Consider the following 22,141-nt stretch of genomic DNA (forward strand, 5'->3'; position numbering starts at 1 on the left):
TCCAGCCAACCGCCTGCGCCGCTCGATCCCGCCAGCGGAGCCCGCAGGGGCGGTGGGCGGGGGCGGAGGAGGCGGCGGGGCCCCCACGGCCAAGGGCGAGCGAGTGGGGGAGCGAGGGGAGGCGAGGCCGGGCAGCAGCCCTGGCAGCAGGCTGTGCAGAGGCGAGGCCGCCTCCCGAGGAGGGGAGCAGTGGGGAGGGAGGGACAGAGAGGAGATGACAGAAAAGGCTGGAGACCTGTAGCTGCCCAACTGCAAAGCAGCCGAACAGTTTTAATCTATTCACCACAAAAGTAGGAAGGCAAGAAGAGTCGTTGTCACGAGCTTTGTGGCGCTGTGATCCGATGGTACTTAGCACTCTACGTTGTGGCCGCAGAAACATCGGTCCTAGTCCAAGTTCGGAGTTTTCTTCAATATTTTTAAATCAAAGTAATGCAGGCAAGTAGTTTCAAAATGGTATAGTACTAAATGGAAAACAGCAATCCCTCTCCCCAAATTCCACTCCCTGGATACAGCTACGTTCACTACGTTAGCTCTTTCCTCTGATATTCACTTCCATAATTCTAAATAAAGTCCTTATGCTACTATTATCTCATTAAAGGTTTTGAAATGTAATACATTCACATGTTTCTCAAATAAAACATACAAAAAGATATACAATAAAGAGAGTATCCTGCCAACTCTTGTCATCCATCCAGCTAGTTGCTACTCAACTCCACCTTTCTCGGGTAACCATTGTTATTAGTTTCCTGTGTATACTTATATACAAGAAAATACAACGATGTATTTACTTTTTCCTACCTTTTTTAACATGCAAAAGGTGGTATAGTAGCCTATATCTGTAATGATATCTCACAATAATAAACAATGGAAACAACTTAGTAGCTTGTTTCTCACTGGCACTGCATGTCCACCCTGGGTTGGCCAGAGATTTTGTTTCACATCTTCCTCACCCAGGGTGCCAGGCCAACAAAGTCTCTATCATCTGGAGGGCCATGCTGGGAATGGCATGGGCAGGGTACATTTTAAATCACTCTCTGGTCCCTAGACGCTTCCTCCGAGATGTGACACATATCACTTCTGCTCCCATTTCATTGACTAAATCATGTCACACAGACCTGACATTTCAAAGGGAAGAGAAAAGTACGAAATATCCTGGGCCCAGGACATGGAGAACCAGACATGCTGGGGCACAGCAAGGAAGGTCACCTCGTATACACATTGTTCTGCACTTGCTTTTGTCAGCAAAGAAAATATTGAATTAAGCATGTCATCTTAGTGAACAGAGAGAAAATCCTTATTCTTTTCTTTAAGGCTGATGGACATTTGTATTATTTCCAGTATTTCCTTTATAAAAATGCTACAGTGAATCAGCATTTACAGATGTTATTTTGCACACATGTAAATGTGTCTCTAGGATAAATTACTGTAAGTGGAATTCTGCATCAAACAGTATAAACTCTGATAATATTTATAGCTCTGGCCAAGTTACCCTCCATAGAGGTCAGGACAATTTACATCCTTGCCATCAATCTATGAGGATGTCAGGTTTACCACCACCTGCCAAGAGTGTTTCATCAAACTTAGGGTTGTTCTCCTGTCTAACAGGTGAAAATAGTCTCATTTCAGTATTTCATTTCCGTTCTTATAGATAAAGTTGAGTTTTCTGCTACTTTTTTTTTCTTTTTTTTAATTGACTTTGTAATAATATTACATTAAAAATATATATGTGAGGTCACATTCAACCCCACCCCACCACCCCACCTCTCCCCCCCCCCCCCCCCCCCCCAGCAACACTCGTTCCCATCATCATGACACATCCATTGGATTTGGTAAGTACATCTTTGGGCACCTCTGCACCTCATAGTCAATGGTCCACATCATGCCCCATACTCTCCCCCATTCCATCCAGTGGGCCCTGTGAGGATTTACAATGTCCGGTGATTGCCTCTGAAGCACCATCCAGGGTAGCTCCATGTCCCAAAGACGCCTCCACCTCTCATCTCTTCCTGCCTTTCCCCATACCCATCAGCCACCATGTCCACTTTTCCCAATCCAATGCCACCTCTTCTATGTGGACATTGGATTGGTTGTGTCCATTGCACCTCTATGTCAAGAGGAGGTTCAGATTCCACATGGATGTTGGATGCAATCCTCCCACTTTCAGTTGTAATCACTCTAGGCTCCATGGTGTGGTGGTTGTCCTTCTTCAACTCCATCTTAGCTGAGTGTGGTAAGTCCAATAAATCAGATTGTAGGTGCTGGAGTCTGTTGAGGCTCAGGACCTGGCTATCACATTGTCAGTCCAGAGATTCAAATCCCCTAAATATATCTTAAACCCCAACATTAACTGCACCTCCAGCACATTAGCATGAAAGTCTTATGAAGGGAGATCCCATCTGAGTCCAGATTCATCACACATAAACACCATTTCCAAAGAGGGGCCATCTGACCTGGTAGTTAACCCCATCGGCCATGACCATAACTCCCATGGGTCTCTTTAGCCCTCAAAGGAACCAATATCTGGGGGTTGTATCAGCTTTATCTGTCTCTCTGACTCTGCTCAGTTGTGCATAAGGGCAATCCTTCTGCCAGCCTCCAGACTCTTTTTTAGAAACTCGTAGCCATATAAACTCATTTCTCCTTCCCATTTCCCCCTTACTTTAGGTCAAACAGAATTTTAAAGTCATGTTATTTTATGTAGACAGGGATATTCTGCTGATTCGCATTGAACCTTCCGTATAAGGTCATTTTCCAGTTGCATCATCAGTTGGTAGTTGATAGTGGTCCCTCGGTGCCAGGGAGGCTCATCCCCAGGTGTCATGTCCCACGCTGGGGGGAAGGCATTGCATTTACATGCTGAGTTTGGCTTCGAGACTGGCCACATTTGAGTAACATGAAGGCTGACAGGAGGAAATTCCCAGGCACAATGTTGCTCTAGGTCTTGTTCTTATTTTAGGCTTATCAGCTCCTCTGCTACTTTTTGATTTTTATAATTCAGAGTTTGTATAAGAGTAAATGAGAATTTATTTCTCTAATACTACCCACATCCACTCAAACCTCTTACCCACATACTCTCCATTCCATACAGCTACATCTTGCTTTGGTGTTAGTTCATAATCGATTTACATAGTGCCAGATTGTTTATTGTAAGATTTCCTCTTACATACGCTTTTTTTTTAGAATTGATAATTGCCTTGATTTTTTCACTCAAATATTTTTCTTTTACTTATTCTTAGAATATTTGCATTTGTTCCGTGATCTCTAGCACACCTTTACCAGTAGTTTCCCCCAAATGATCAAATGTAGTGTATTAATTTATTCATAACATTTTTCCCCAGAGACTTCTTTGGAGAGCCATCTGATTTTTACACCATTCTGGACTATTTATTCTCTAGCCCTGCTTCTTAGATCCCATCTCATCTTTTTCTTGGATTACTTCTTAGAGTATATCATTTAATAACTTCCAGAAAATTCTAGTTTCTGGTCTTTGATGTCTTTCTTCTAATATCACTTTTGATATTCAACTAGAATGGCAATTCTAGAGTAAAAATCATTTTGCCTCCAAATTATAAAGGCATTATTCCATTGGCTACAAATATCCAGACATGCTGTGAAGAAATACAATTCCATCCTGATTTATATTTGTGAGAGAGGCTTCTATGTGTCCTCCAATATCCATTCTTCCTATTTCCACTAGGAAAATAACTCCTAACTTATAGCTCTAGCATTACAGTGGTTTATGGGCATGTGATAAGTTTGCCAAGTAGAGTGTGAGTTGAAATTATGTTTTCTACTTCCAGATTTATACCTGAAGTAAACAATGCCCTATAACCATTCTTCCTTCCCCCTTCCCTCTGGGTGAGATGCAGACCTGATGGAGGGACCTAGGCTGCCATCTTGAACTCAGAATGGAAAGCAGCATGTTGAGGATTTCAGAGCTGCCCTCCCTGTCCTGGACCTACCTCTGAACATGAATGAGGAATAAATTACTAACTTGGTTGTGCCACTCCATTTTTTTAATCTGTTAAAGCTGCATAGATTTTTCCCTGATATACTATAATTTTGTATATGGTTTCTCATCTCTCTCTCACTCTCCCTCTCAAAGCATTAGGATCTTCCTTTTATCCCCAATGTTCCAAAAAAATTTTTAATATAGCCCTGTCATGGGTCCTTCTTTTCTTCAGTGTGCACTTTTTCTCTAAATTGTTTTGTTTTTCAATTCTGTGAGATTTACTTGTATTATTTCTTCAAGAATTAGCTTCTTCCCACTTTCTTGGTAGCATTTGCCTCTGTCCCTGAAGACTTTTTCACCAAAAGCTTCTCCTGGATCCTGGTGTCCCATCATATGATGAAGCAAGATGGTGGCCATCTTTGCGGAGGTCCCTGTCTTCCCCTCAAGGCCCACCTTCTCCTGGAGCCCAGCTGTGGGTGATCAGGCATATGGCTTGTCTTCTCAGCTGCGCCATGGGCACAGCCCAGGCGGGCCTCTTTTGTGCCTCTGTGCTGTGCTGATTCCAGATTCCAGGACCTCCCACAGCCTCCTGGGGCTAACAGCTGTGGGAAAACCTGGAAAATTCTCCCTCACATGGCAGGGTAAAAAGTGGTGGTGGCCTTTCTCTGTGTCTGGATACATTTTTGACTGTCCTGAATTGGGCCAGGGGATTGGGCTGTGAGTGGGGCTTTCCACTGGCATCCAGTTGGCAGAAGCCAGGAATGTTGCTAAACATCCTGAGATGCACCAGAGAGCCCTCCAAACAAGAATTATCCAATCTGAAAACAATTGTGCCCAAGGTGAGAAGTCCAGAAAGCCTGGTGTAGATCAGTGTGCACACTTGACAGACAAGGACACATGAATTGCTGACTTATTGGACATTGAGTTGGAGGAAAACACCGGAGTCATGGAGAATGCTGTTTCATGGACTGGCCATACCAAGAATGGAGTTTACATCAGCTAAGGTGGGAAAGCAGGTTGCAGGGAGACAATCCAGAGTTAAGCTCAGGACCCAGAGGCCTTGCTAGAAGAAGTTTTCCATCCATGTGGTCTACATTTCTGCATCCTTCTAAGTTCCTTTTAGGAGGTTGAAGATGCCGAAGTCTTGGTACTTGGCCCCCTTCTCTCCCTGGTTGCTTCCCCTCCCCTCTCCTCCCTTTAACCTTGCCACCACCTCTCCACAGTTGGTAGATCTACTTAGCACCCTGACTTGCACCCTCACAGGGAGGACGCTGGTCCAGAGCACTCAGTACATCCTGTGCAAGCTGGCTTTTGGAGGAAACAAAGAAAACAACCTGTGAGGGTCCTACTGGAGGTGTGCAAGGGGCACAGCAGGGTAGGTAAATAGACATGCTTCCTTCCTTCTACTGGAAGGGAAGCGACGACAGGAGTTCAGTGTTTCCCTGGTTGTCCAGTGGCTAGGATTCAGAAAGCCTGCTACCTAGGTTCCATGCTGGGTCAGGGAACTCACTTTAGCACAATCTCTACTCACGCAGGAATCTTTTTATCTCTGGAGGTCTAGTGATCCCCAAGGAAGATGAGAATTCCCTGCACAAGGAAGATAATTCTTGCACGCTCTGTCCATACTCGGCAATCTCCCTTTCAGTCTGAAGGTCTGGTGTCCTCCAGGGCCACCCGTTGTCCTCTGTACAAGTAAAGGAAGAGGTTCTGGGTCCCACGTGCACAGCTTGCGAGCCTGGAGGAAGTGGAAAAGTGCTGTCAGTGCCAAGAGCAGAAGGCAGGTGTACAAATTAAATATTAATTTAGTAGATCCAAAACAATGCTCTGCACCAAGGCCCAACTCCACAAGCAGACAACTGGTGGTGGGTTTCTTCCCTAGAGATGGCTCCACCCCCACCACCACCCACCTAGGCACTGCACACATTTTCTCTTCTGGTTTCCATGCGCTGTCACCAAGAGGTGTGCAGATAAATATTGAGTCTGTGGAAAGCCGCTTGAGGGCAAGATCCAGGGAGGTGACGTTGACTGAGGTGCCAGAGGCAGCCTGTGCAGGGGGCAGACAAGTCATCGAGAGGCTGCTGATCTGCAGACCTGCTTGTGCTTCCAGGAGGCAGAGTTGTCCAGGCCTTGGGCTGTGCTTTGTGCCCAGGGCTGGAATAACATTTGTGGAGAGCAGCTTGGGAGGCTGGTGGCAGGCGGGTGCCGGGAAGAATGGGAACGGTGAGTGCAGAGTGAAGCGCAATGAGGCATCTGCTGCTTGCATACTTACCTGGCATGGAGACACCAGGATCTCTAAGGTGGTTTTCCCAGGGTGAGGCCGATTCACTCCCCTGGGTATTGGCTGATCCTGTGATTTGCAGATGTGACAAAATCCTACTGAGTGATTTGTGCTGGAGGTGGGCTTCAGCGAGCTATTTACTCCAATCAACTCTGTTTTACTGTCGACAGGGTTGTGATTTTTCATTAGTTCCTCTCCCATGGTTGGGAGGCAATCCAATCGTTGCCTTTGTTTCCCTTTGTGGTGGACTAGTTTTTCAGGTCATGAGCATTTGGATTTGGTGCAGTGATTCCTCCTAAAATTTCTGTGAAGGATGTGAAATAAGGGCTGCTTCTTAAACGAGTTCTCACAGCATTGCTCTGGAGAGCAAATAAGCACCTTACCCAAGGTCACATAACCATGCCAAGATTCAAACCACAGAAGGCGCTCACCCAATTGGCTAGGCTGCCATTACTAGGAGAATGAGTTCTCTTTCTGGTAATCACTGCTTGCTCTTTTCTAAACACTTCTCCCACAGAAAATGATAAACTGTGGACAATATGGATTTTTTTTCAAAGAGCAGGAAGACAGAACAACAGGCAGGCCTGTGGAAGAAAGAACAGCACTGAATGTTTTATGAATTTTTGGCTGAAGGCAAACCACAGCCTGCTCTACTTGGGATAGCTAAATTCTAATACAAGTCCAAACTGTGCTGTTGGTTTAAAGGACCAGAGGACAAAGTTTGGGCCACCACCACAGTATGAAAATCCAGGGCGGGAATCTCAGTTAAGGAAAAGGCACTGCAGTGAGGTCCAAGTTGTGGGTAAAACTGCCCAATTTCTGGCTGACTCCTGCATTATTCATGTATAGGCAGACTCCAAGTAGTCCAGCTGAAGATACATTTCACCTGCCACCCACTGGAGGGGAGATTGTGTTTGCAGCTTCATATCAACCAGGGTAACAGTTTACATTTTAAAATACCCAAAACACTTTGTAATACATAACAATCCAGAGTCCCTCTGTGTATCATTCACAATATCGAGAATACTCTCCAAAATTACCTGCATAAATTACAAAATTTCTCAACATGAAAGAAAGTGGAAGCATAACCTAGGCTCAAGATTCGGGTGTGAGGGAAGCACAGTAACTCCTGCACAAGAAAAGACACTGTTGTAGAAAAAGCACAGTCTTCCCAAACTTCACTTAACATCAAGTCCAAGGCAGGCCATGGAGAGAAACCTCAAAGCCTTTCAGCAAAGGGACACTCTCCTTCCTCTTGGAAGACCCCTTCAGGCACTGTCCTTTTTGAACCCCGTGTCCACCACGTCCTTGTTAAAATTCACTCTCCGTATCTTGTTAATCAGGAAAATTCTAAAGCAGCAAATAAATGGGGTGTCAGGAGTTGTCAAGGGTAAAGTAAAACTGCCCTGCAAATGGTATCTCAGGATCAATGGGCAAAATTAAAGCCCCAGGTGAAATCCACCTGGGCAGTTCCCAGGTCCTCCACCAGGTGGTGGCCATGATCTCTCTGGGCTTTCTACTGGGCCTCAAGGCTAGTCTTCAGAGGAATTCAACAGAGGCTGCCCAGGGAGTGGCGTGGCCGGTGTTGGGTGTTCCAGATGTTCAAACAGCCACATGCCCTAAGACATTTGTCTTTGGTATTAGTACCAGCTAAAATATAGAGTTGCAATTAAGAATTGGGCTTAAATTGAGTCAGACAGAACAAGTCGAGTAGGTGTGAGAGTTTATTCCGAGAGGACAGCAAGACCCTGCCTTAGTAACAGGATGGAAGTTGCTGAGGGTAAATGTACTGGGCAGTCAGTAGGAAAGGTAAGGGGCTTTGTTTTATTGATGGATCAAAAAACCCAGGACAAGTGCCACACTCTTGGGGAGAGGCTGTGCTTGGATCTGATCATAGTGTAATGAGATGGTCAGGCGTGTTTGAAGCTGATAGGGAACTCGCTGAGGCCTTGACCTTTAGATTCCTAACTCAGCGATGCCCATAGTGCATGGATTTGTAAGCTAGGAGTTGTGAGGTGGAAATGCAGGTGTGTACTTAACAAAGACAAGTGGGACTAGAGGTAAATCTGGTCGGGGAAAAGGGTAATTGAAGGTGAGATGGCCAGAGAAGGGAGTATGTCTTGGGTGTTGAGCAGTGGCCAGGTAGAGCCAAAGCTGTGCAGGGTCAAAACGATGGCCGAGTTCTTCCTGAGATCAAGTATATGACTGAGCCTTGACTGGTCCGGCTTCTCAGCAAGACCGGCATTACTGCTTATTTTCAATCCTATCTTTCAGAGAGTCATAATGACTCTAGTCCCAAAAGGTAGGCAGAGTATTCCAAGGTCATTTCTTCAGTTTCATTTCCCCAGAGGAAACTGGGGAAAGAAATGTCTTTATATTTCACTTTCATCCAAGGACCAATACGTTAAAATTTCAGCCATCACAGTATTTTTGAGTAGCAACCTCAAGCACTTCCCCTCCCTCCTGCAGCTCGGGAGTGCTCACGCAAGGTGTCCTCACATTTCTTGGAGTGTACTAGACCTCCAGAAATAAAATTTAAAAAAATTCCTGTGTGAGCAAGGACTGTTTAAAGACTTCCCTGACCAGGACTTGAAGCTGGGTTGCAGAGGTGAAAGCCACTAGCCACCAACGAGATGGTAAACTAATTTTTGTCTCCCTCCCTCCTGCAGTAGAAACCAGTGCACTGAGATCTGGGGAGCCCCTCCCCACTTACCTACCCTGCAGCTGCCCCGCGCCCCTTCAGGAATCCTCCTGAAAAGGCTGTTTCCTTTCTGCTTTCTCCAGAAGCCCAGCCCCAACGCGACTGACTCAGCTCTCTGCGGGGCCGGCGTCATGCGGCTCAGGGTACAAGTCGGGGTGAGAAGCAGGACTGACCTAAGATACGCCTTTGCCGGGCGCCAAGGGGGCACACATCGTGAGGGGCGCCAGGCCTGGGGACCAGGTGGAGGGGAGGCGGCTAGAAGGGGAGAGGCGCCAGGGAGACCAGGAGGCTGAGCACCCACGGGCCTGCCTCTCCCGCCTCCTAAAGGGCTCAGGTGGATGCCGTGATGGAGACAGGCTGGACGGAAACCTCCTTCCAGGAGCAAGGCCTCCGGGGTCACCTGAACTCCAGCTCTTCTGCCTACAACCTGCTGCACCTGCAGTTTTCCCAGCTTCGGTTATGGAAGCGCGGTCATAGTCTCAGTCCCAGAAACTCAGAGCTCGCTTTGCCGCGGGGGTTTTCCTCAGACACCACATTCAGTGAGTCAGCAATTCATGCTTCCTCGTGGGTCCAGTGTGGACACTGACTGACACCAGGCTTTCTCCTCCTGGGCACTAGTGATATTTACCTTGGGCAGTTCTTTGTGGAGACTCTCCTGTGTCTCTGCTGACTCAGTGGCAGTTGAACGCCCGCCACCACCACCCACAAGCGCCCACCACAGGACGACCAAAGAGGCCTCCAGACAATTCTTCTGACCTTTTCTGGAACTTCCCACCTCTTTCCATTCAGCCTATGGGGATTCTGGAGGTGCCCAGGGCACCCAGAGCAGCAGATGAGGGGGCATGAGGAACAGTGTGCTGAGCCTGCCGCTCCCGTCCTCTTCTGCCTTTCTCACTCGCCGGCCCCTGCTGCCCTCCCGGCTCCTCCAGATCCCACCTGTGCAGAGTTGGGTCCTGGGGCAGCCTCTGCTCTGGTGACACTGGGCCGGGAGGCACACGTCGGGGCAACCATCAACTCTCTGGTCCTGGCACAGAGAAACCTAAAAGCGTCTTGACGCCATCCAAGAATGGAGACTCCAGTCCTGTTTGGGAAGGGGTAATGGGAGAGAGAGCAAAAGAAATAGGAGATCCTGGGACATTCCCGCATCTAAAGTGACTGAGAATTTGCCTCTTCTGGAACCGGGTCCACCGGTGACTGAGGAAGGTGAATCCCAGACCAGGGTCCAGTCTGCCAAGTGCACAAAGCAGACAGCCATCGCCAGGCTACCAACCCCTAGGCCATCCCCAGACTTCCCAGGTGGGAGCACTTGAACTTCCTTACCCAGGATTTCTGTGGATTCCATGGACGCAAGGCAAAGATTTTTACTCAACAACAGCCTCTAATTGGAAAAAGGGATCTTATGTTAAGGAACCTGGAAAACCACCAGAGAAGGGAAAGCTGATGTTGTTGAGTCTGTAGGAAGCACGTGCCCCTCTTAATTTTCCCTGCACTTTCCCAGGGAGACCTACCCTCACACCAACATCTTGGGCTGCTTTTACTTTCAGTGCACAGCTGGAGGAACCTAACAGGACTCTGGGAGGTTCACAGCAGAAGGCTTGAAGTACAAGAGCCATCTTTATGCAAGTATGCATTCCAACACAAAGCAAAGAAACAAAACAACATATCAAGCTCACCTCGGCCCTATTTATAAAGATGGTTAAGGAGAACCATACGTAAACAGATGAAGAAGTCATAAAGGAACTCAAATATCTTCTTTTCCCACTAAAGTGCATCTCTTTTCTTTCTGCAAAATCTGACACCCACCGCCAAAAGGAAATTCGAATTCTGGGTGGAGCCGACTCTCACCCCCTCCCCATCGCTCCATTTCTCAGGCTTTCCCACATCTTCTTTCTAAAACGTCAGTTCTCCTTCAGCCTCCCTCTTGTAACCTCTCATCCGACATCCAGCTTTGAGAATTAGGGACCCTCCATAGGGCTCTATCTCCCTTGAAAGGAGAGAATATCATAAACACACGAGCCTAACTATCAGAAACACAAATCTTTGCACATTTCACAGTTAGAAATAACTGAAGAAAAAGCTGTTTCAAAGATCAAAATCCTGGAGACTGAGCTGGATACCCCCGTCGGCCCCACCCAGGAAATCCCCAGAAGCCGAGCTGAGTTTGGAAGGCACTTTGTCTCCTCATCGGCTTGGCAGACACCTGCAGATTTTTTCTCTCTGGAGGGGATGGTAGGGGACCTTCGGGCCCCGAGGGGCCACCTGTGCACGTGTGGGCACATGGCCAACTCTGAGAAGAGGCGGCTCAAGTGACAGTATATCTTGCCCTGCAGGGTGGTTACATGGGTATTTATAGATTTGAAAAATTATTGAGCCATACGAAAGAGAAGAACAAAACCAGTAGACTTGTATTACTGCCCTTTAACACGTACTATAAGCTACAATAGACCCGGGTGTGTCCTAAAGGTATTGGCCAGAAAGGTGGAGGAATGGCCTGAGCTGAGCAGCCTGAAATGGATCCACAGGTATATGGTCAAGTGGTTTTCCATAAAAGCTCGTTGAATCGGGCAAGGAAATAGTTTCAATAACTGGTGCTGAAACAAATGGCTATCGATATTGGGGGAATAGGAAACCTTTATTTCTTCCTCACACTACACACATGTTTGTTTCAGGTACACCATAGACCAAAAAACACACTCGTTAAAACCATAAAGCATTTTGAAAGTATCTTGGTGACTCAGTGGAAGGCAAGTTTTATTAAGCAGGATGCAGAAAGTGAAAGTATGAAAGAAAGAAGTAATGAATGAGTCTCAGCCACATGCAAAACCCCTTCTTAATGATTAAGCAAATGTACCGACAAGCTAGAGACAGGGAGAAAGTGCTCACCTGATGACAAGCCTGTACCTAGAATATATAATGAACTCCCCCAACCTGAGAATAAAAATATCATGGCCCCCAAATTATTTAACAGGGTCAAAGACAAAAGATACTCCTGAAGGAAAGATACACATATGGCCTATAAGAAGACACATCACAGAGTGCTCAGTATTATCAGTTGTCAGGGAAATGGGTGTTAAAACCACGTAGACTGGGAGGGGGAGGGAACAGGGCATATGGGAATCCCTTATATCTTTTATGTAACATTTATGTAACCCAAAGCTCCTTTAAAAATAAATATGAAAGTGATGTAGCAGTTTATATGGTTATGAATTCCAAAAATAGATATTGGATTATGCTTGTAATCTGATCTGTACCCAGGCATGACTGAGTTATGATTAGGGGTGGGGTCTCACAGATAAGAGGCATGGCAAAGAGCATAGTTGCGGGTTTCTGCTATTGGAGTTTTGATGTTGGAGATTGATGCTGAAGCCTGAAGCTGAAGCTCCCCGGGGAAAGAGACAGAGCTGTTCACCTGATAACCTACAGCTGACCTTGTGGAAAGAGGCAAAGCCTGGAAAGCCTCATAGTCTACAGCTGACCTTGTGGAGGAAACAGAAGAGCTTAGCCCAGAGGAACCCAGAAAGCCTGAACCCTCACAAATGTCGGCCATCTGGCTCCAACATGTGGACATAGACTTGAGGGAAGTAACGTCTGCTTTATGTCCTGGTAACTGCAAGCTCCTACCCCAAATAAATACCCTTTATAAAAACCAACCAAATTCTGGTATTTTGCATCAGCACCCTTTTTGGCAGACTAATACAAATGGTAAAACTAAAAAACAAACATAAACCAAAACAAAATAACCTCCCCCACCCCACCAAAAAAATAAAGAAAACAAGATACCATGTAGAGTTACCACCACTCCCAGTCCAGTGGTTCACATGAAGAAGACTGAGAAACCCAAGCCTGGTGAAGATGTGGAACAACGATAATCACACACGGTTCAGGGGAATGCAAATGGGTCCAGGTACCTTGAGAAAGTTTGGGCAGTTTTATGAAGTTTGGCATGTACCTCCCTTTGATCATAGGAATTGCTCACCTAGCATTTCCTCACTTCTCTGACAAATGAAAATCTCTGTCGACAAAAGTACTCTTCGAACGATTGTTGAAAGCAGCTTTAGTCACAATAGGCAAGACTGGAAACAAGCCAAATGTCCATTACCTGGAGAGTTGCCAAGCAGCTTCTGTCCACCATGCCATGGGCTAGTACTCAGTGGTCAAAAGGAAGCCAGGGACAGTGTCATCTGTCTCTGTGGTGCAATTGGTTAGCATGTTCAGCTGTTAACTGGAAAGTTGATGGTTCAGGCCCACCCAGGGATGGACACCAGCCTTTCCAGTGCTTGCGGTCTCCTACCTCACTTAGCATCCCCCACTTCCTGCCTGCTGACTTCTGCAGCTCTTCCATTAAAGACAAATCAAACTTAGGTCTCCTCCTAACACCCCTCCCCCAAGACTCCCACACCAGCTACTGACATCCTGCAAAACTGGCCATCCTTCCTACCCTCTTACATATATGGAGGCACATTTTTCTTTCACCAATGGCGTCTCTACCCTAGTTTCTTTCCACCAGTCCCTATTTGACCCTTCTCATAGTCTTCCTCTAAAAAGTAGTTTTATTGAGATAGATTCCTATGCCATACCATCTAGCCAAAGACCACAACCAGTGGCTTTTAATCTAACTACAATGTTGAGACTTCATGAACACAGAAAAACATGAGAGTTTCTCATTATTTCAAAAGACAAAATTCCACCGCCTTTAGCAGTCACCTCTCCATCCCTCAATCCTTCCCCAGCCCAACAGAACCACGAATCTAGTTCCACCTTTATAAATTCCTTTATATTGGCATTTTGAATCAATGCAGTCACACATTATGTAGTATTTTGTGAATGGTTGGTTTCTTTCATTTAGCACATTTTCATTTCATTTTTGTACCTTCTGTAAGGCAGAGGAGAACCCCAGGAAATGTGTGAGCTGGGTGGGGGGAGAGAAGTTCTGTGGCACAAATAGGAAGAGAGGGAATCGGGAATCAGAGAAGGCCAGGACAGAAGGGGAAGAGGGGGGTGACCACAAAGCCAGGAGAGGCGTCAGAGGCACATGGTAACCCAAGGAGGCAGCTTCAGGGCCCACCAGCCTCCCTGCGACCACAGGCCCCTGGCTTCCTTCTTCCTGGAGGAGGTACCTCTCCCCCTTCAGGTCCCCAGGAGGCTCTGGAAAGGTCTCTCCTCGCGTGGGAAGCTTGAATCCGAGCCCCACTCTGTGCTGAGGGTCCTCACAGGGCGGGGATATGGAAGGTGATGCGGGTGGGAGAGGCTGGTGGGGTGTTGGGTGTGGGGTGGTCGGGCTGAGCCACAGGAGTTGAACGAGCCAGTGAAGGCGGAGGCCCCAAGGCGCTGCGCTGAGGGGAAGAGATGGGGAGGGAAGAGAGGCCAAGAAGGAGCACAACCCAAGCAGCAGCTACAGTCTAGCTTTGGTAGGCAACATGAGCTTTTGGAGCAGTGGAAGGCAGCACATGCTGGAAGGGCGAGGTTCATTTTGATAGAAGAGCACAGAGGTGAAGCCCATTCCGAGCACTTCCCCGCAGAGGTGAAGGGAAAGCCAGAGCGGCAGTAGGTTTTCAAGTCTACGGGGAGACACAGGTCAGGGAAAGCGGATGCAACCCTCCAGCAACACACATTTTGCACTCAGTGTTCCCCCTGTGGGGCAATCGCAGGGCTCAGCAGATCCTCAGGGCAATGGATGAGGCTCGCCCTGGGAAAAGCCCTTAGAGACCATGGTGTCTTCCCTGCCAGGTAAGTCTCCAAGCAGCAGGGCCAGCACGCGGCAGCCTCGTGCATTTCGCTCCACACTAGGCAAGGCCACCCTGCTTCCCGCCCCCCGCCCGCTGTCAGCCCCCAGCCGCTCTCCGCTAAGTCATTCCAGCCCCGGGCGCCAAGCACAGCCCAGGGCCGGGACAACTCTGCCCCTGGAAGCACGAGCAGGTCTGGAGCCCTGCTGCCACTCGCTGGCTCGTCTGCCCCCGCGCAGGCTGCCTCTGGTGCCTCAGGCAACGTCACCTCCCTGGATCTCGCCCTCCCAGCGGCTGTCAAAGGACCCAATATTTATCTGCACACCTCTTGGTGACAGCGCATGGAAACGAGAAGAGAAGAGGTGCGCAGCGCCTGGTGGGTGGCGGCGGGGTGGCGTGTCCACGGGGGTGAACCCCCACCGGGTGTCTGCTGACTTGTGGGGGGGCGGGGCGCAGAGCGGCGTCTGGGTGTCCTGGTGTCCTTTGGACGCCGCCTCCTGCCCGTGCCCTGACGGCGCTTTTCCGTGTCTGCCCAGCTCGCGAGCTGCGCGTGTGCCCCGACCTCCTCGCTTGCGTGTATAGACGCTTCCGCGCGGAGCCTCGGGGACCCCACCCGCCGCTCACCTCCCTCGCACGTTGCGGGTGTCGCGCCGGTCACCTCCCCCAAAAGCCTAATGAACACTCGAGCAGCAGCCGGAGCCGAGGAGCAGGGGCGGCCGCCCCTTTTCCAAGCGAGTCACGACCCCCGGGCTCGGCCTCTGCCTCCCCTCAGGGACTCCAGCGCAGCCAGACCTGCTCCCGGGGCGGCCAGTGCGCCTCCTGCCACCCCACAGGGAGGAGACTCGCTGCGGGCCCGTGTGACGCGGCAAGAGGCGCAGGGACCCTCCAAAGCCCCGCGGGCCCTGGGGGTGTGGACGGAAGGGAAGACTGGCGCGGCCTGAGCAGCGCCCCAAGCCCCCCTCCTCCTCCCGCAGCTTTGGGGGGGGGGGGGCGCCCAGTCTCGCGGCCTTGGGCGCCTGGGGGCCCAGCTGCCCGCCCCCCCTTCCTCCTGGGGTTCCATGTCTGCCTCGAGGCCTGTCTGTCTCCCGAGGACCTTTGTCCAGGCCGCCGAGGGCGTGGGGACGCGCGGGAGGCTCGGGGTCGTCCCGCCCGCGGAGGTCTCTGGCTCGGCAGCGGCTAAAACCTGAAGGCGGCCAGTCTCAAGCCTGGACTTCGCTGGAGTCGCCCTGAAGGAAGGAGAACTTGGGGGGCGCCGGAGGACTTGCCTCGGCCGCGGAGGAGCCGCAGGCGAGAGGCCGAGGCGAGAGCGCTGCCCCCGAGGCGAGCGGGTCTGGCCCGTGGGCGCGTCGGGGCGAGGGCGCGGCTTCCTGGGGGGCTGGAGGCTCGGATCATCCGTCCAGAGCGCAGAGCCCTGGCCGCGGGCTCCAGAAGCCGGGAGGGCGGCGTCGGCAGCCCCGGGACGGTGGGAGCGGCCCAAAGGCGCAGGGGCCTAAGGCGCCGGCCCCCGCAGCTGCAGGGGTGGAGAGGCTGTCAAGGCCAAGGGTGTCCGTGGCTGCTACTTTTCGAAAGGAAGTGAGATGCGGGAGACGGAATCCAAAGTGTGGTACTCGGGGTCCTTGGCTGAGAGGTGGGCATGAAAGTGGGAGGCAGCGCCTGTGGGAAGCAGGAGTGTGGTTTGCGGGAAAAGCTGGCACTTTAGTTGCCGAAGCCTTTTTCCAGCACTTGGCTGCTGGCGCTGGAATTTGGAAGGGAGGTTGCACTTGGTACCTTGCCAATCCTGCCAGTTGGACGCCTCAGCAGGACAACTCTCACAGATGGACCCTGAAGAATACTTGTTTGGTTTCCGTAGTGTAGTGGTTCTCATGTTTGCCTCACAAGGAGAGATCTGCAGTTCGAAACCGGGAGGGAACAGTTGCCCTTTTCTTAGACATGGGAATTGGCGGATCCTTACCTTTGGGCCCATTGTGTCATAGGCACCCAGAGTTTCCAACCCAGCTGCTGCTCTCACCTGATTTGTCAGGCTGCCATGACTGACAGAATGAGGTAAGCTGTGCCTAAGGTCTGCTGGCACTGCTCCTAAAGAAGCAGTCAACTATGCAAGAAGTAGTCAACTTTGGGCAAAGTATAGATTTTTAAAATTATGCCAGGGTGCTGGCAGACTCAGCAACAGCAGGAGGAAAAGTACAAGGAAAAAACATTGAGATTTCCAGTCCACAAACTTTAGGCTCAAGGCCAACCTGTTGCTCTATTGGGGTCAGCTACATTATAACCAAAACCAACTGCCTTACTGGATGAAAGGACAGACCACAAAATGTGGACAGTCTCTCCAGTTGTAAAGTCAATGGGGGAAAGCTCAGAAAAAAGAGACACTGAAGCCAAGGTCCAAATCGTGGGTAAAACCCTGCCCGATTCCTGGCTGGCTCTGGAATTATGCATGTACAGGCAGACTCCAAGTAGTCCAGCCAAAGACAAAGTCCCCGAGCTGACATTTCACTGGCCATCCACTACGGGGGAGAACAAACAACAAGTCAGCAGGCTGAGCATCCACCAGGATTATAGCGTGCTCTTTAAAAACAGCCAGGACTCTTTGTGATGCCTAAGAATTCAGAGTCACACCAGGCATCTTTCAAAATATCGAGGATATGATCCAGTAGTATCTGCTTCAATTACTTGCTTTAAGAGAAATGGGAATGGTGACCCACAATCAAAATTCGGGAAGAGTGATGCAGAGATGAACCAAAGATTGGAAAGTGGAGGCAAAAAATGCCTAAGATTTACTTGTAACTGTGCTCATGCTTAAAGTGAAAATAGAACCACCCAAAAAGTAAGAGATAGTAAATGCCCTCAAGAATAGAAATAATAAAGAGAAGACAAAATTGACAATATGAAATGTGAAAGGAAAATTGTCAATTTTAAAAAAAGGAATCACTGCATAGAATTCACTACATTTGGAGGACGACAGGAAGTCAGTGAATTGGAGATGAAGAAATAGGAGCTGTCCTACCTGAAGGACAGAGCGGGGGGGGATGAAAATATGATTAAATCGTGTCCAGGTTCATAGCCACCTTATTCGTGACTGCCAAAAGTTGGAAACACCCAGGTGTCCATCAACCAGTGAATGGATGAACGACTTGGGGCGGATACAGAAGGTGAACTGTTATGTAGCAGGAAGATGAAATGAAGTCACGAAGCCAATAACAACACCGGTGAACCTGGAGGACATTATTTGAGTCAACACGCCAGACACAAAAGGACAAATACTGTATGATTGTGCTATTATGAACTGAATGTATCATGTAAACTCAGGGAGTGTTTAATTAGAAGGCAGGTCACCTGTAAATAGAAGGAGGGAAGAGGATGGAAAGACTGATCCGTGGAGAATTGGTGGGGGGAAACAGTTGTGTGTAAATTTTTGGAGGTGACTAGAAATGGCTAAAGCATATCACGGTATTTGTAAGTAGCAGTGCTATTCCATGGGTCTGAGAGTGGTTGAAAGGCCTAGTCTAAGGTCATGGATATGGCTAGCACGAAACCTAGAAACGGTAACATGGGACTGTATAAGACAGTAAAATCTCATGTTAAACATGAATATGGGGAGATTGCATATATGTATGTGACTGCTTTACATGATATAAGTGCAAACCCACTCGTGAGAAGGAAAAAGAATTGAAGCTATGTAGGGCAGGCGAGGCCCAGAGAGATTGAGAGATGATGAAATTTGTTTGTTTGGTTTCTGTTTACTATCATTATTGGAATAATGAGGGTGCTCTGGGAACGACTGGGGTGATCAATGCACAAATCCGTTATAATACCAAATACCATTGTTTTTACTCTTTGGATGAATTAATCTTTATTATTACATAACAATAAAATCGGCTTGAAAAAAATTAATTCCCTTCAAAATAACGTCAAAGAATAAAATAACATTTGAGAGCAAATTCACTAAAAGGTCTAAGCTTGTACTCAATTGGTATAGACTTTCTGTTGAAGGTGAGGAAAAGTATTTACTAATGACTTGAGATTGTAGCAAAAAAAAATTGTGAACATAATTAGTACCCCTCAGTTGGACACCTGAAATTGATTAACGCTTGCATTTATGTATATCTATATAATTGCAGCCAAAAATATTGCAAATGTGGTTAATACCCTGGATTATACATGTGAAATTAACATGAAATGACTGTTATAGTAATAGCTGTATATGTGTGAATATTTGTATGTATACACACACACACAAACATAATTAAAAGAGCCTCGGGGCCTGAAGGCAATATCAAAATTACCCACATTTATTTATTTTGATTTTAAGAAAGAGAGGAGAATGAGAATGAGTGAAGAAAAATATAGCTAATCATCCCAATTTGGTGGAAAAACTAGACATTTGCCACGCGTACCCTTTAGTTGCTGGGCAGAGCCTGTTGAAGAATGTTCCGGGGAAGGAGAGGGTCTGACTGTCAGGCCACCGCCCCACTAGCCTCCACGCGGGGCGGCCCTCGTGGGCCTCCCCCCAGCGCACCCCCGTCTCACCTCGCAGGCTTCTCTTCAAAACGTGCTGAGCAGAGCAGCCGGTCTCCAGGGGACGCACGAGGACGCGGCCTGGCTGGTGGCTGCGTGGTCCTGCATTAAGGGCCGCATGCGTTGTGTCTGCGGGACCCCGGGAAGGAGCGCAGGGCGCGGGCTGAGGCCGCAACGGGCCGCGACGCCGCGCGGGGAACTTGGGGACACGCTGCGGCCCTCGACAGCCGCCCCTGCCGCGTGAGGAGGGAGCGCAGGCAGGACCCCGGCGCCCCTGACGAGCCCCGCCCGCCTCTCCCGGCCTCGGGGCGTCGCTTCCGCCTCCCGCCCTGGCCGCGCCGGGACCTCGTGGGAGCAAAGGAAGATCCCAGCGTGAGGAGGGCGGCGCGAGGGACGGGGACGAGCGTCCGGCGCCCAGGGCGGCTGGGGAAGGACGGCCCCTCCTGCTCCTGCAGGAGCCGCGCCAGCCTGAGGGCCTGCGCCTCTGCGGGCCGAGGGGCGCTGCGGGGGTCTCTGCTGGAGAAGCGCCGCCGCCGCCAGTGCGTCCCTCCAGGGCGGGTCTCGGCGCCCGAGCGGAGGACGGTCCTGAGAAGGCGGGGACGGGGACTGCCCCGCGGCCCCCGCTCGCTCAGCTCAGGCGCCCGCCTCGCCTCAGGCCCGCCGCGGGCTGCGGGGGGCTGTCCCGCAGAAGCAGGAAGCGGCGCCTCAGGGCTGCGGGCCGGGCGTGTCGCGCGCCCTCTCGCGGCTCCTCGGGGCGGGGCAGGAGCCCGCAGGCCTTCACCCGCCCCGGCAGCTTCCCGCCCCGCGCGGCTCCCTGCGAGCTGCTGCTCCCCGCGGCGCCGCCGTCCTCCCGCGCGTGGGGAGGGGGGAGAACTGCCCCTCGTCCTGACGGTCCCGACAGGAGGGGACACTGGGGGACTCCTCTCTAGTGCCGGGGAGGCGGGCGGGAGCCACCTCAAGGGGAGGGAGGGCAAGTGCGTGTCCCTGAGGGGCGGCTCTAGCGCGGCGTCGAGTCCGCCTGGCCTTCAGCGGGGCGCTCTGTGCGGGGAAGGGAACTGGGCGGAGGCGCCACCACGTCCCTGGTTCGAGCCCGAGCGCGCGACGCGGGGCGCCGTGAGCCCGTCCCCACTGCGCGGCCGCGGGCGCCTTGCTCGGAGCGGCCGTCCTTGCACTTCGGGTGCGAGGGAAGCGCGGCGACCAGGGCACAAGAGAAGAAACTGTGGGAGGAAGAGGCACAACCCTCCCCAAACGTGGCTTCCCTTCACCTCCACAGGAGATTCAAGGAGAGAAACACACTCAAGGCTTTCCGCCAACCGCAAACTCTCTCTTCCCTTTTGGCTTTGCCTGTGTGGCCTTTCTAAAGACCTCCCCACACTGTAGGAAAACCGCCCTTACATCCTTGTGCAAATTCCCACTCCATTTCCTGCGAAACAGGACATTTTTAAAAGGGCAAATAAAAGAAGTTGCAGGAGATATAAAGGGGGAAATAAAGCTGCCCTCTCCGTAGTCTCTCAGACCCTGGGGGAAAGAGAGCAAGAGTGACAGGGGCAGGGGCTGTTCCCGGGCCCTCCAGCAGGTGGGGCGGTGAGAACTCTGCGCTTCCTCTAGGGCTCAGGCTGCTCTTCCAACAAATTCAACAGCAGTTGCCTGAGGTGTGGGGCATTCCACAGCCGCATTCCCTGAGACCTAGTCTCTGCTAGGGCACTAACTAACACGTGAAGGTGCAATTCAAGTCTTGGACTTAAGTCAAACAGAGCAAGACTAATAGGGGTGAGAGTTTATCCAGAGAGGAAAGCAAGATCCTGCTTTCGTGAGAGGATGGAGGTGCTTTGGGCCAGTGGACTAGGCATGGGGAAGAAGAGCTAAGGGGTGTTGTTTTATTGGTGGACTGAAACACTGGGGGTGCTGCCGCAGTCTTCTGGAGAGGCTGGGCTTGGATCTGATCCTGGTGTCCTGAGGTCCATCGTGGTGTGTGAAGCTGAGAGGGAAAGCACGGAGGCGTTGAGCCTTAGCGTTCTTAACTCAGAGGAGCCCGTAGTGCATGGACTTTTGCAGTTCTTCAAAGCCTTCTGCTGTGGCCTGATGGCAATGAATCTGGTTGCAAGGAAGAAACCATGGCAGTCACCCTCCTAAGAAAGATCAGAGACAGTGGTATTTTAAGGGCCTGGAATAAGCAAACAAGTGGGACAAGCTGTTAAGGTCCCTGCTACTCTATCAAATTATTAAATGTTGTTTGGTTGGGTAAGACAAAACTCTACCATCTTCTGTATTTGATAAACTACAATGTATTCTCATGTTAATAGAATTTGTAATATTGTTGGAACACTGAAAAAACTTATATCTCAGTAAGATGTGTTAATTCAGAAAGGTTCTTCATGGGAGCAGGAGGGCCTCCAGCAGGCAGCTTTTAAAAATAAAAAAAGAGGGGGAAGGTGGATATTAACTTAGCCTGTGAATTGGCTGTGGCCAGCACCAATATTGGCTCTGGGTGGGGTTTGTGGCAAAGGCAATATTCTAATTGAGTACCCGTTGGGTTTTAGTCACAATTGTGAGGAGAGGCCAAAAGTACTATATAAAAAAGCAACTGTGTGCAGCATAGGAAGCCCTGCTGCAAGTGAAAGATCTAACCCAACAGTGTCTGGTCCCTCTGAAGACTGCCATCCCTATCCAGAGGTGGACTGCAAATACTAAAAGCAAGACAGAAACAAGGGACTGTTGTGAATTACCCTCTATGGGGAAGAAATCTGTAGAAGAACATCTGGGATGCCTGCCAGCGGTGACAGGTAAATGTCAGTAATGTCCCTGGCCCCTGCTCTAACATCCCTCTCAGGACTGTTGAGGCACATGCCTCAGGAAGCTCCAGAGCCATACAAGTGACAGCTGAGAATGACGCAGAGTGGCTCCACCAGAAAAGTGAACATCGTGAATACCAGCCCTTGTGGTGCCTAGCACAGCAGTTCCCGCGGCTTGCT

General features: G+C 50.0%; 1 long non-coding RNA gene across 2 annotated transcripts; it reads right to left on the reverse strand.

Moving 5' to 3' along the window:
• Positions 1 to 1,789: 1,789 nt before the first annotated feature.
• LOC101436496 (uncharacterized) lies at positions 1,790 to 19,824 on the reverse strand. Of its 2 annotated transcripts, XR_011645361.1 has the most exons (4): positions 19,182 to 19,824; positions 16,422 to 16,539; positions 5,860 to 6,814; positions 1,790 to 5,687 (listed from the first exon to the last, which is right to left on the reverse strand). It is a non-coding gene; the product is annotated as an uncharacterized lncRNA (long non-coding RNA). The 2 variants fall into 2 exon arrangements; XR_009188518.2 differs by lacking the exon at positions 16,422 to 16,539.
• Positions 19,825 to 22,141: the final 2,317 nt, after the last annotated feature.

Source organism: Dasypus novemcinctus, chromosome 13, assembly GCF_030445035.2.
Source record: "Dasypus novemcinctus isolate mDasNov1 chromosome 13, mDasNov1.1.hap2, whole genome shotgun sequence".
NCBI lineage: Eukaryota > Metazoa > Chordata > Mammalia > Cingulata > Dasypodidae > Dasypus > Dasypus novemcinctus.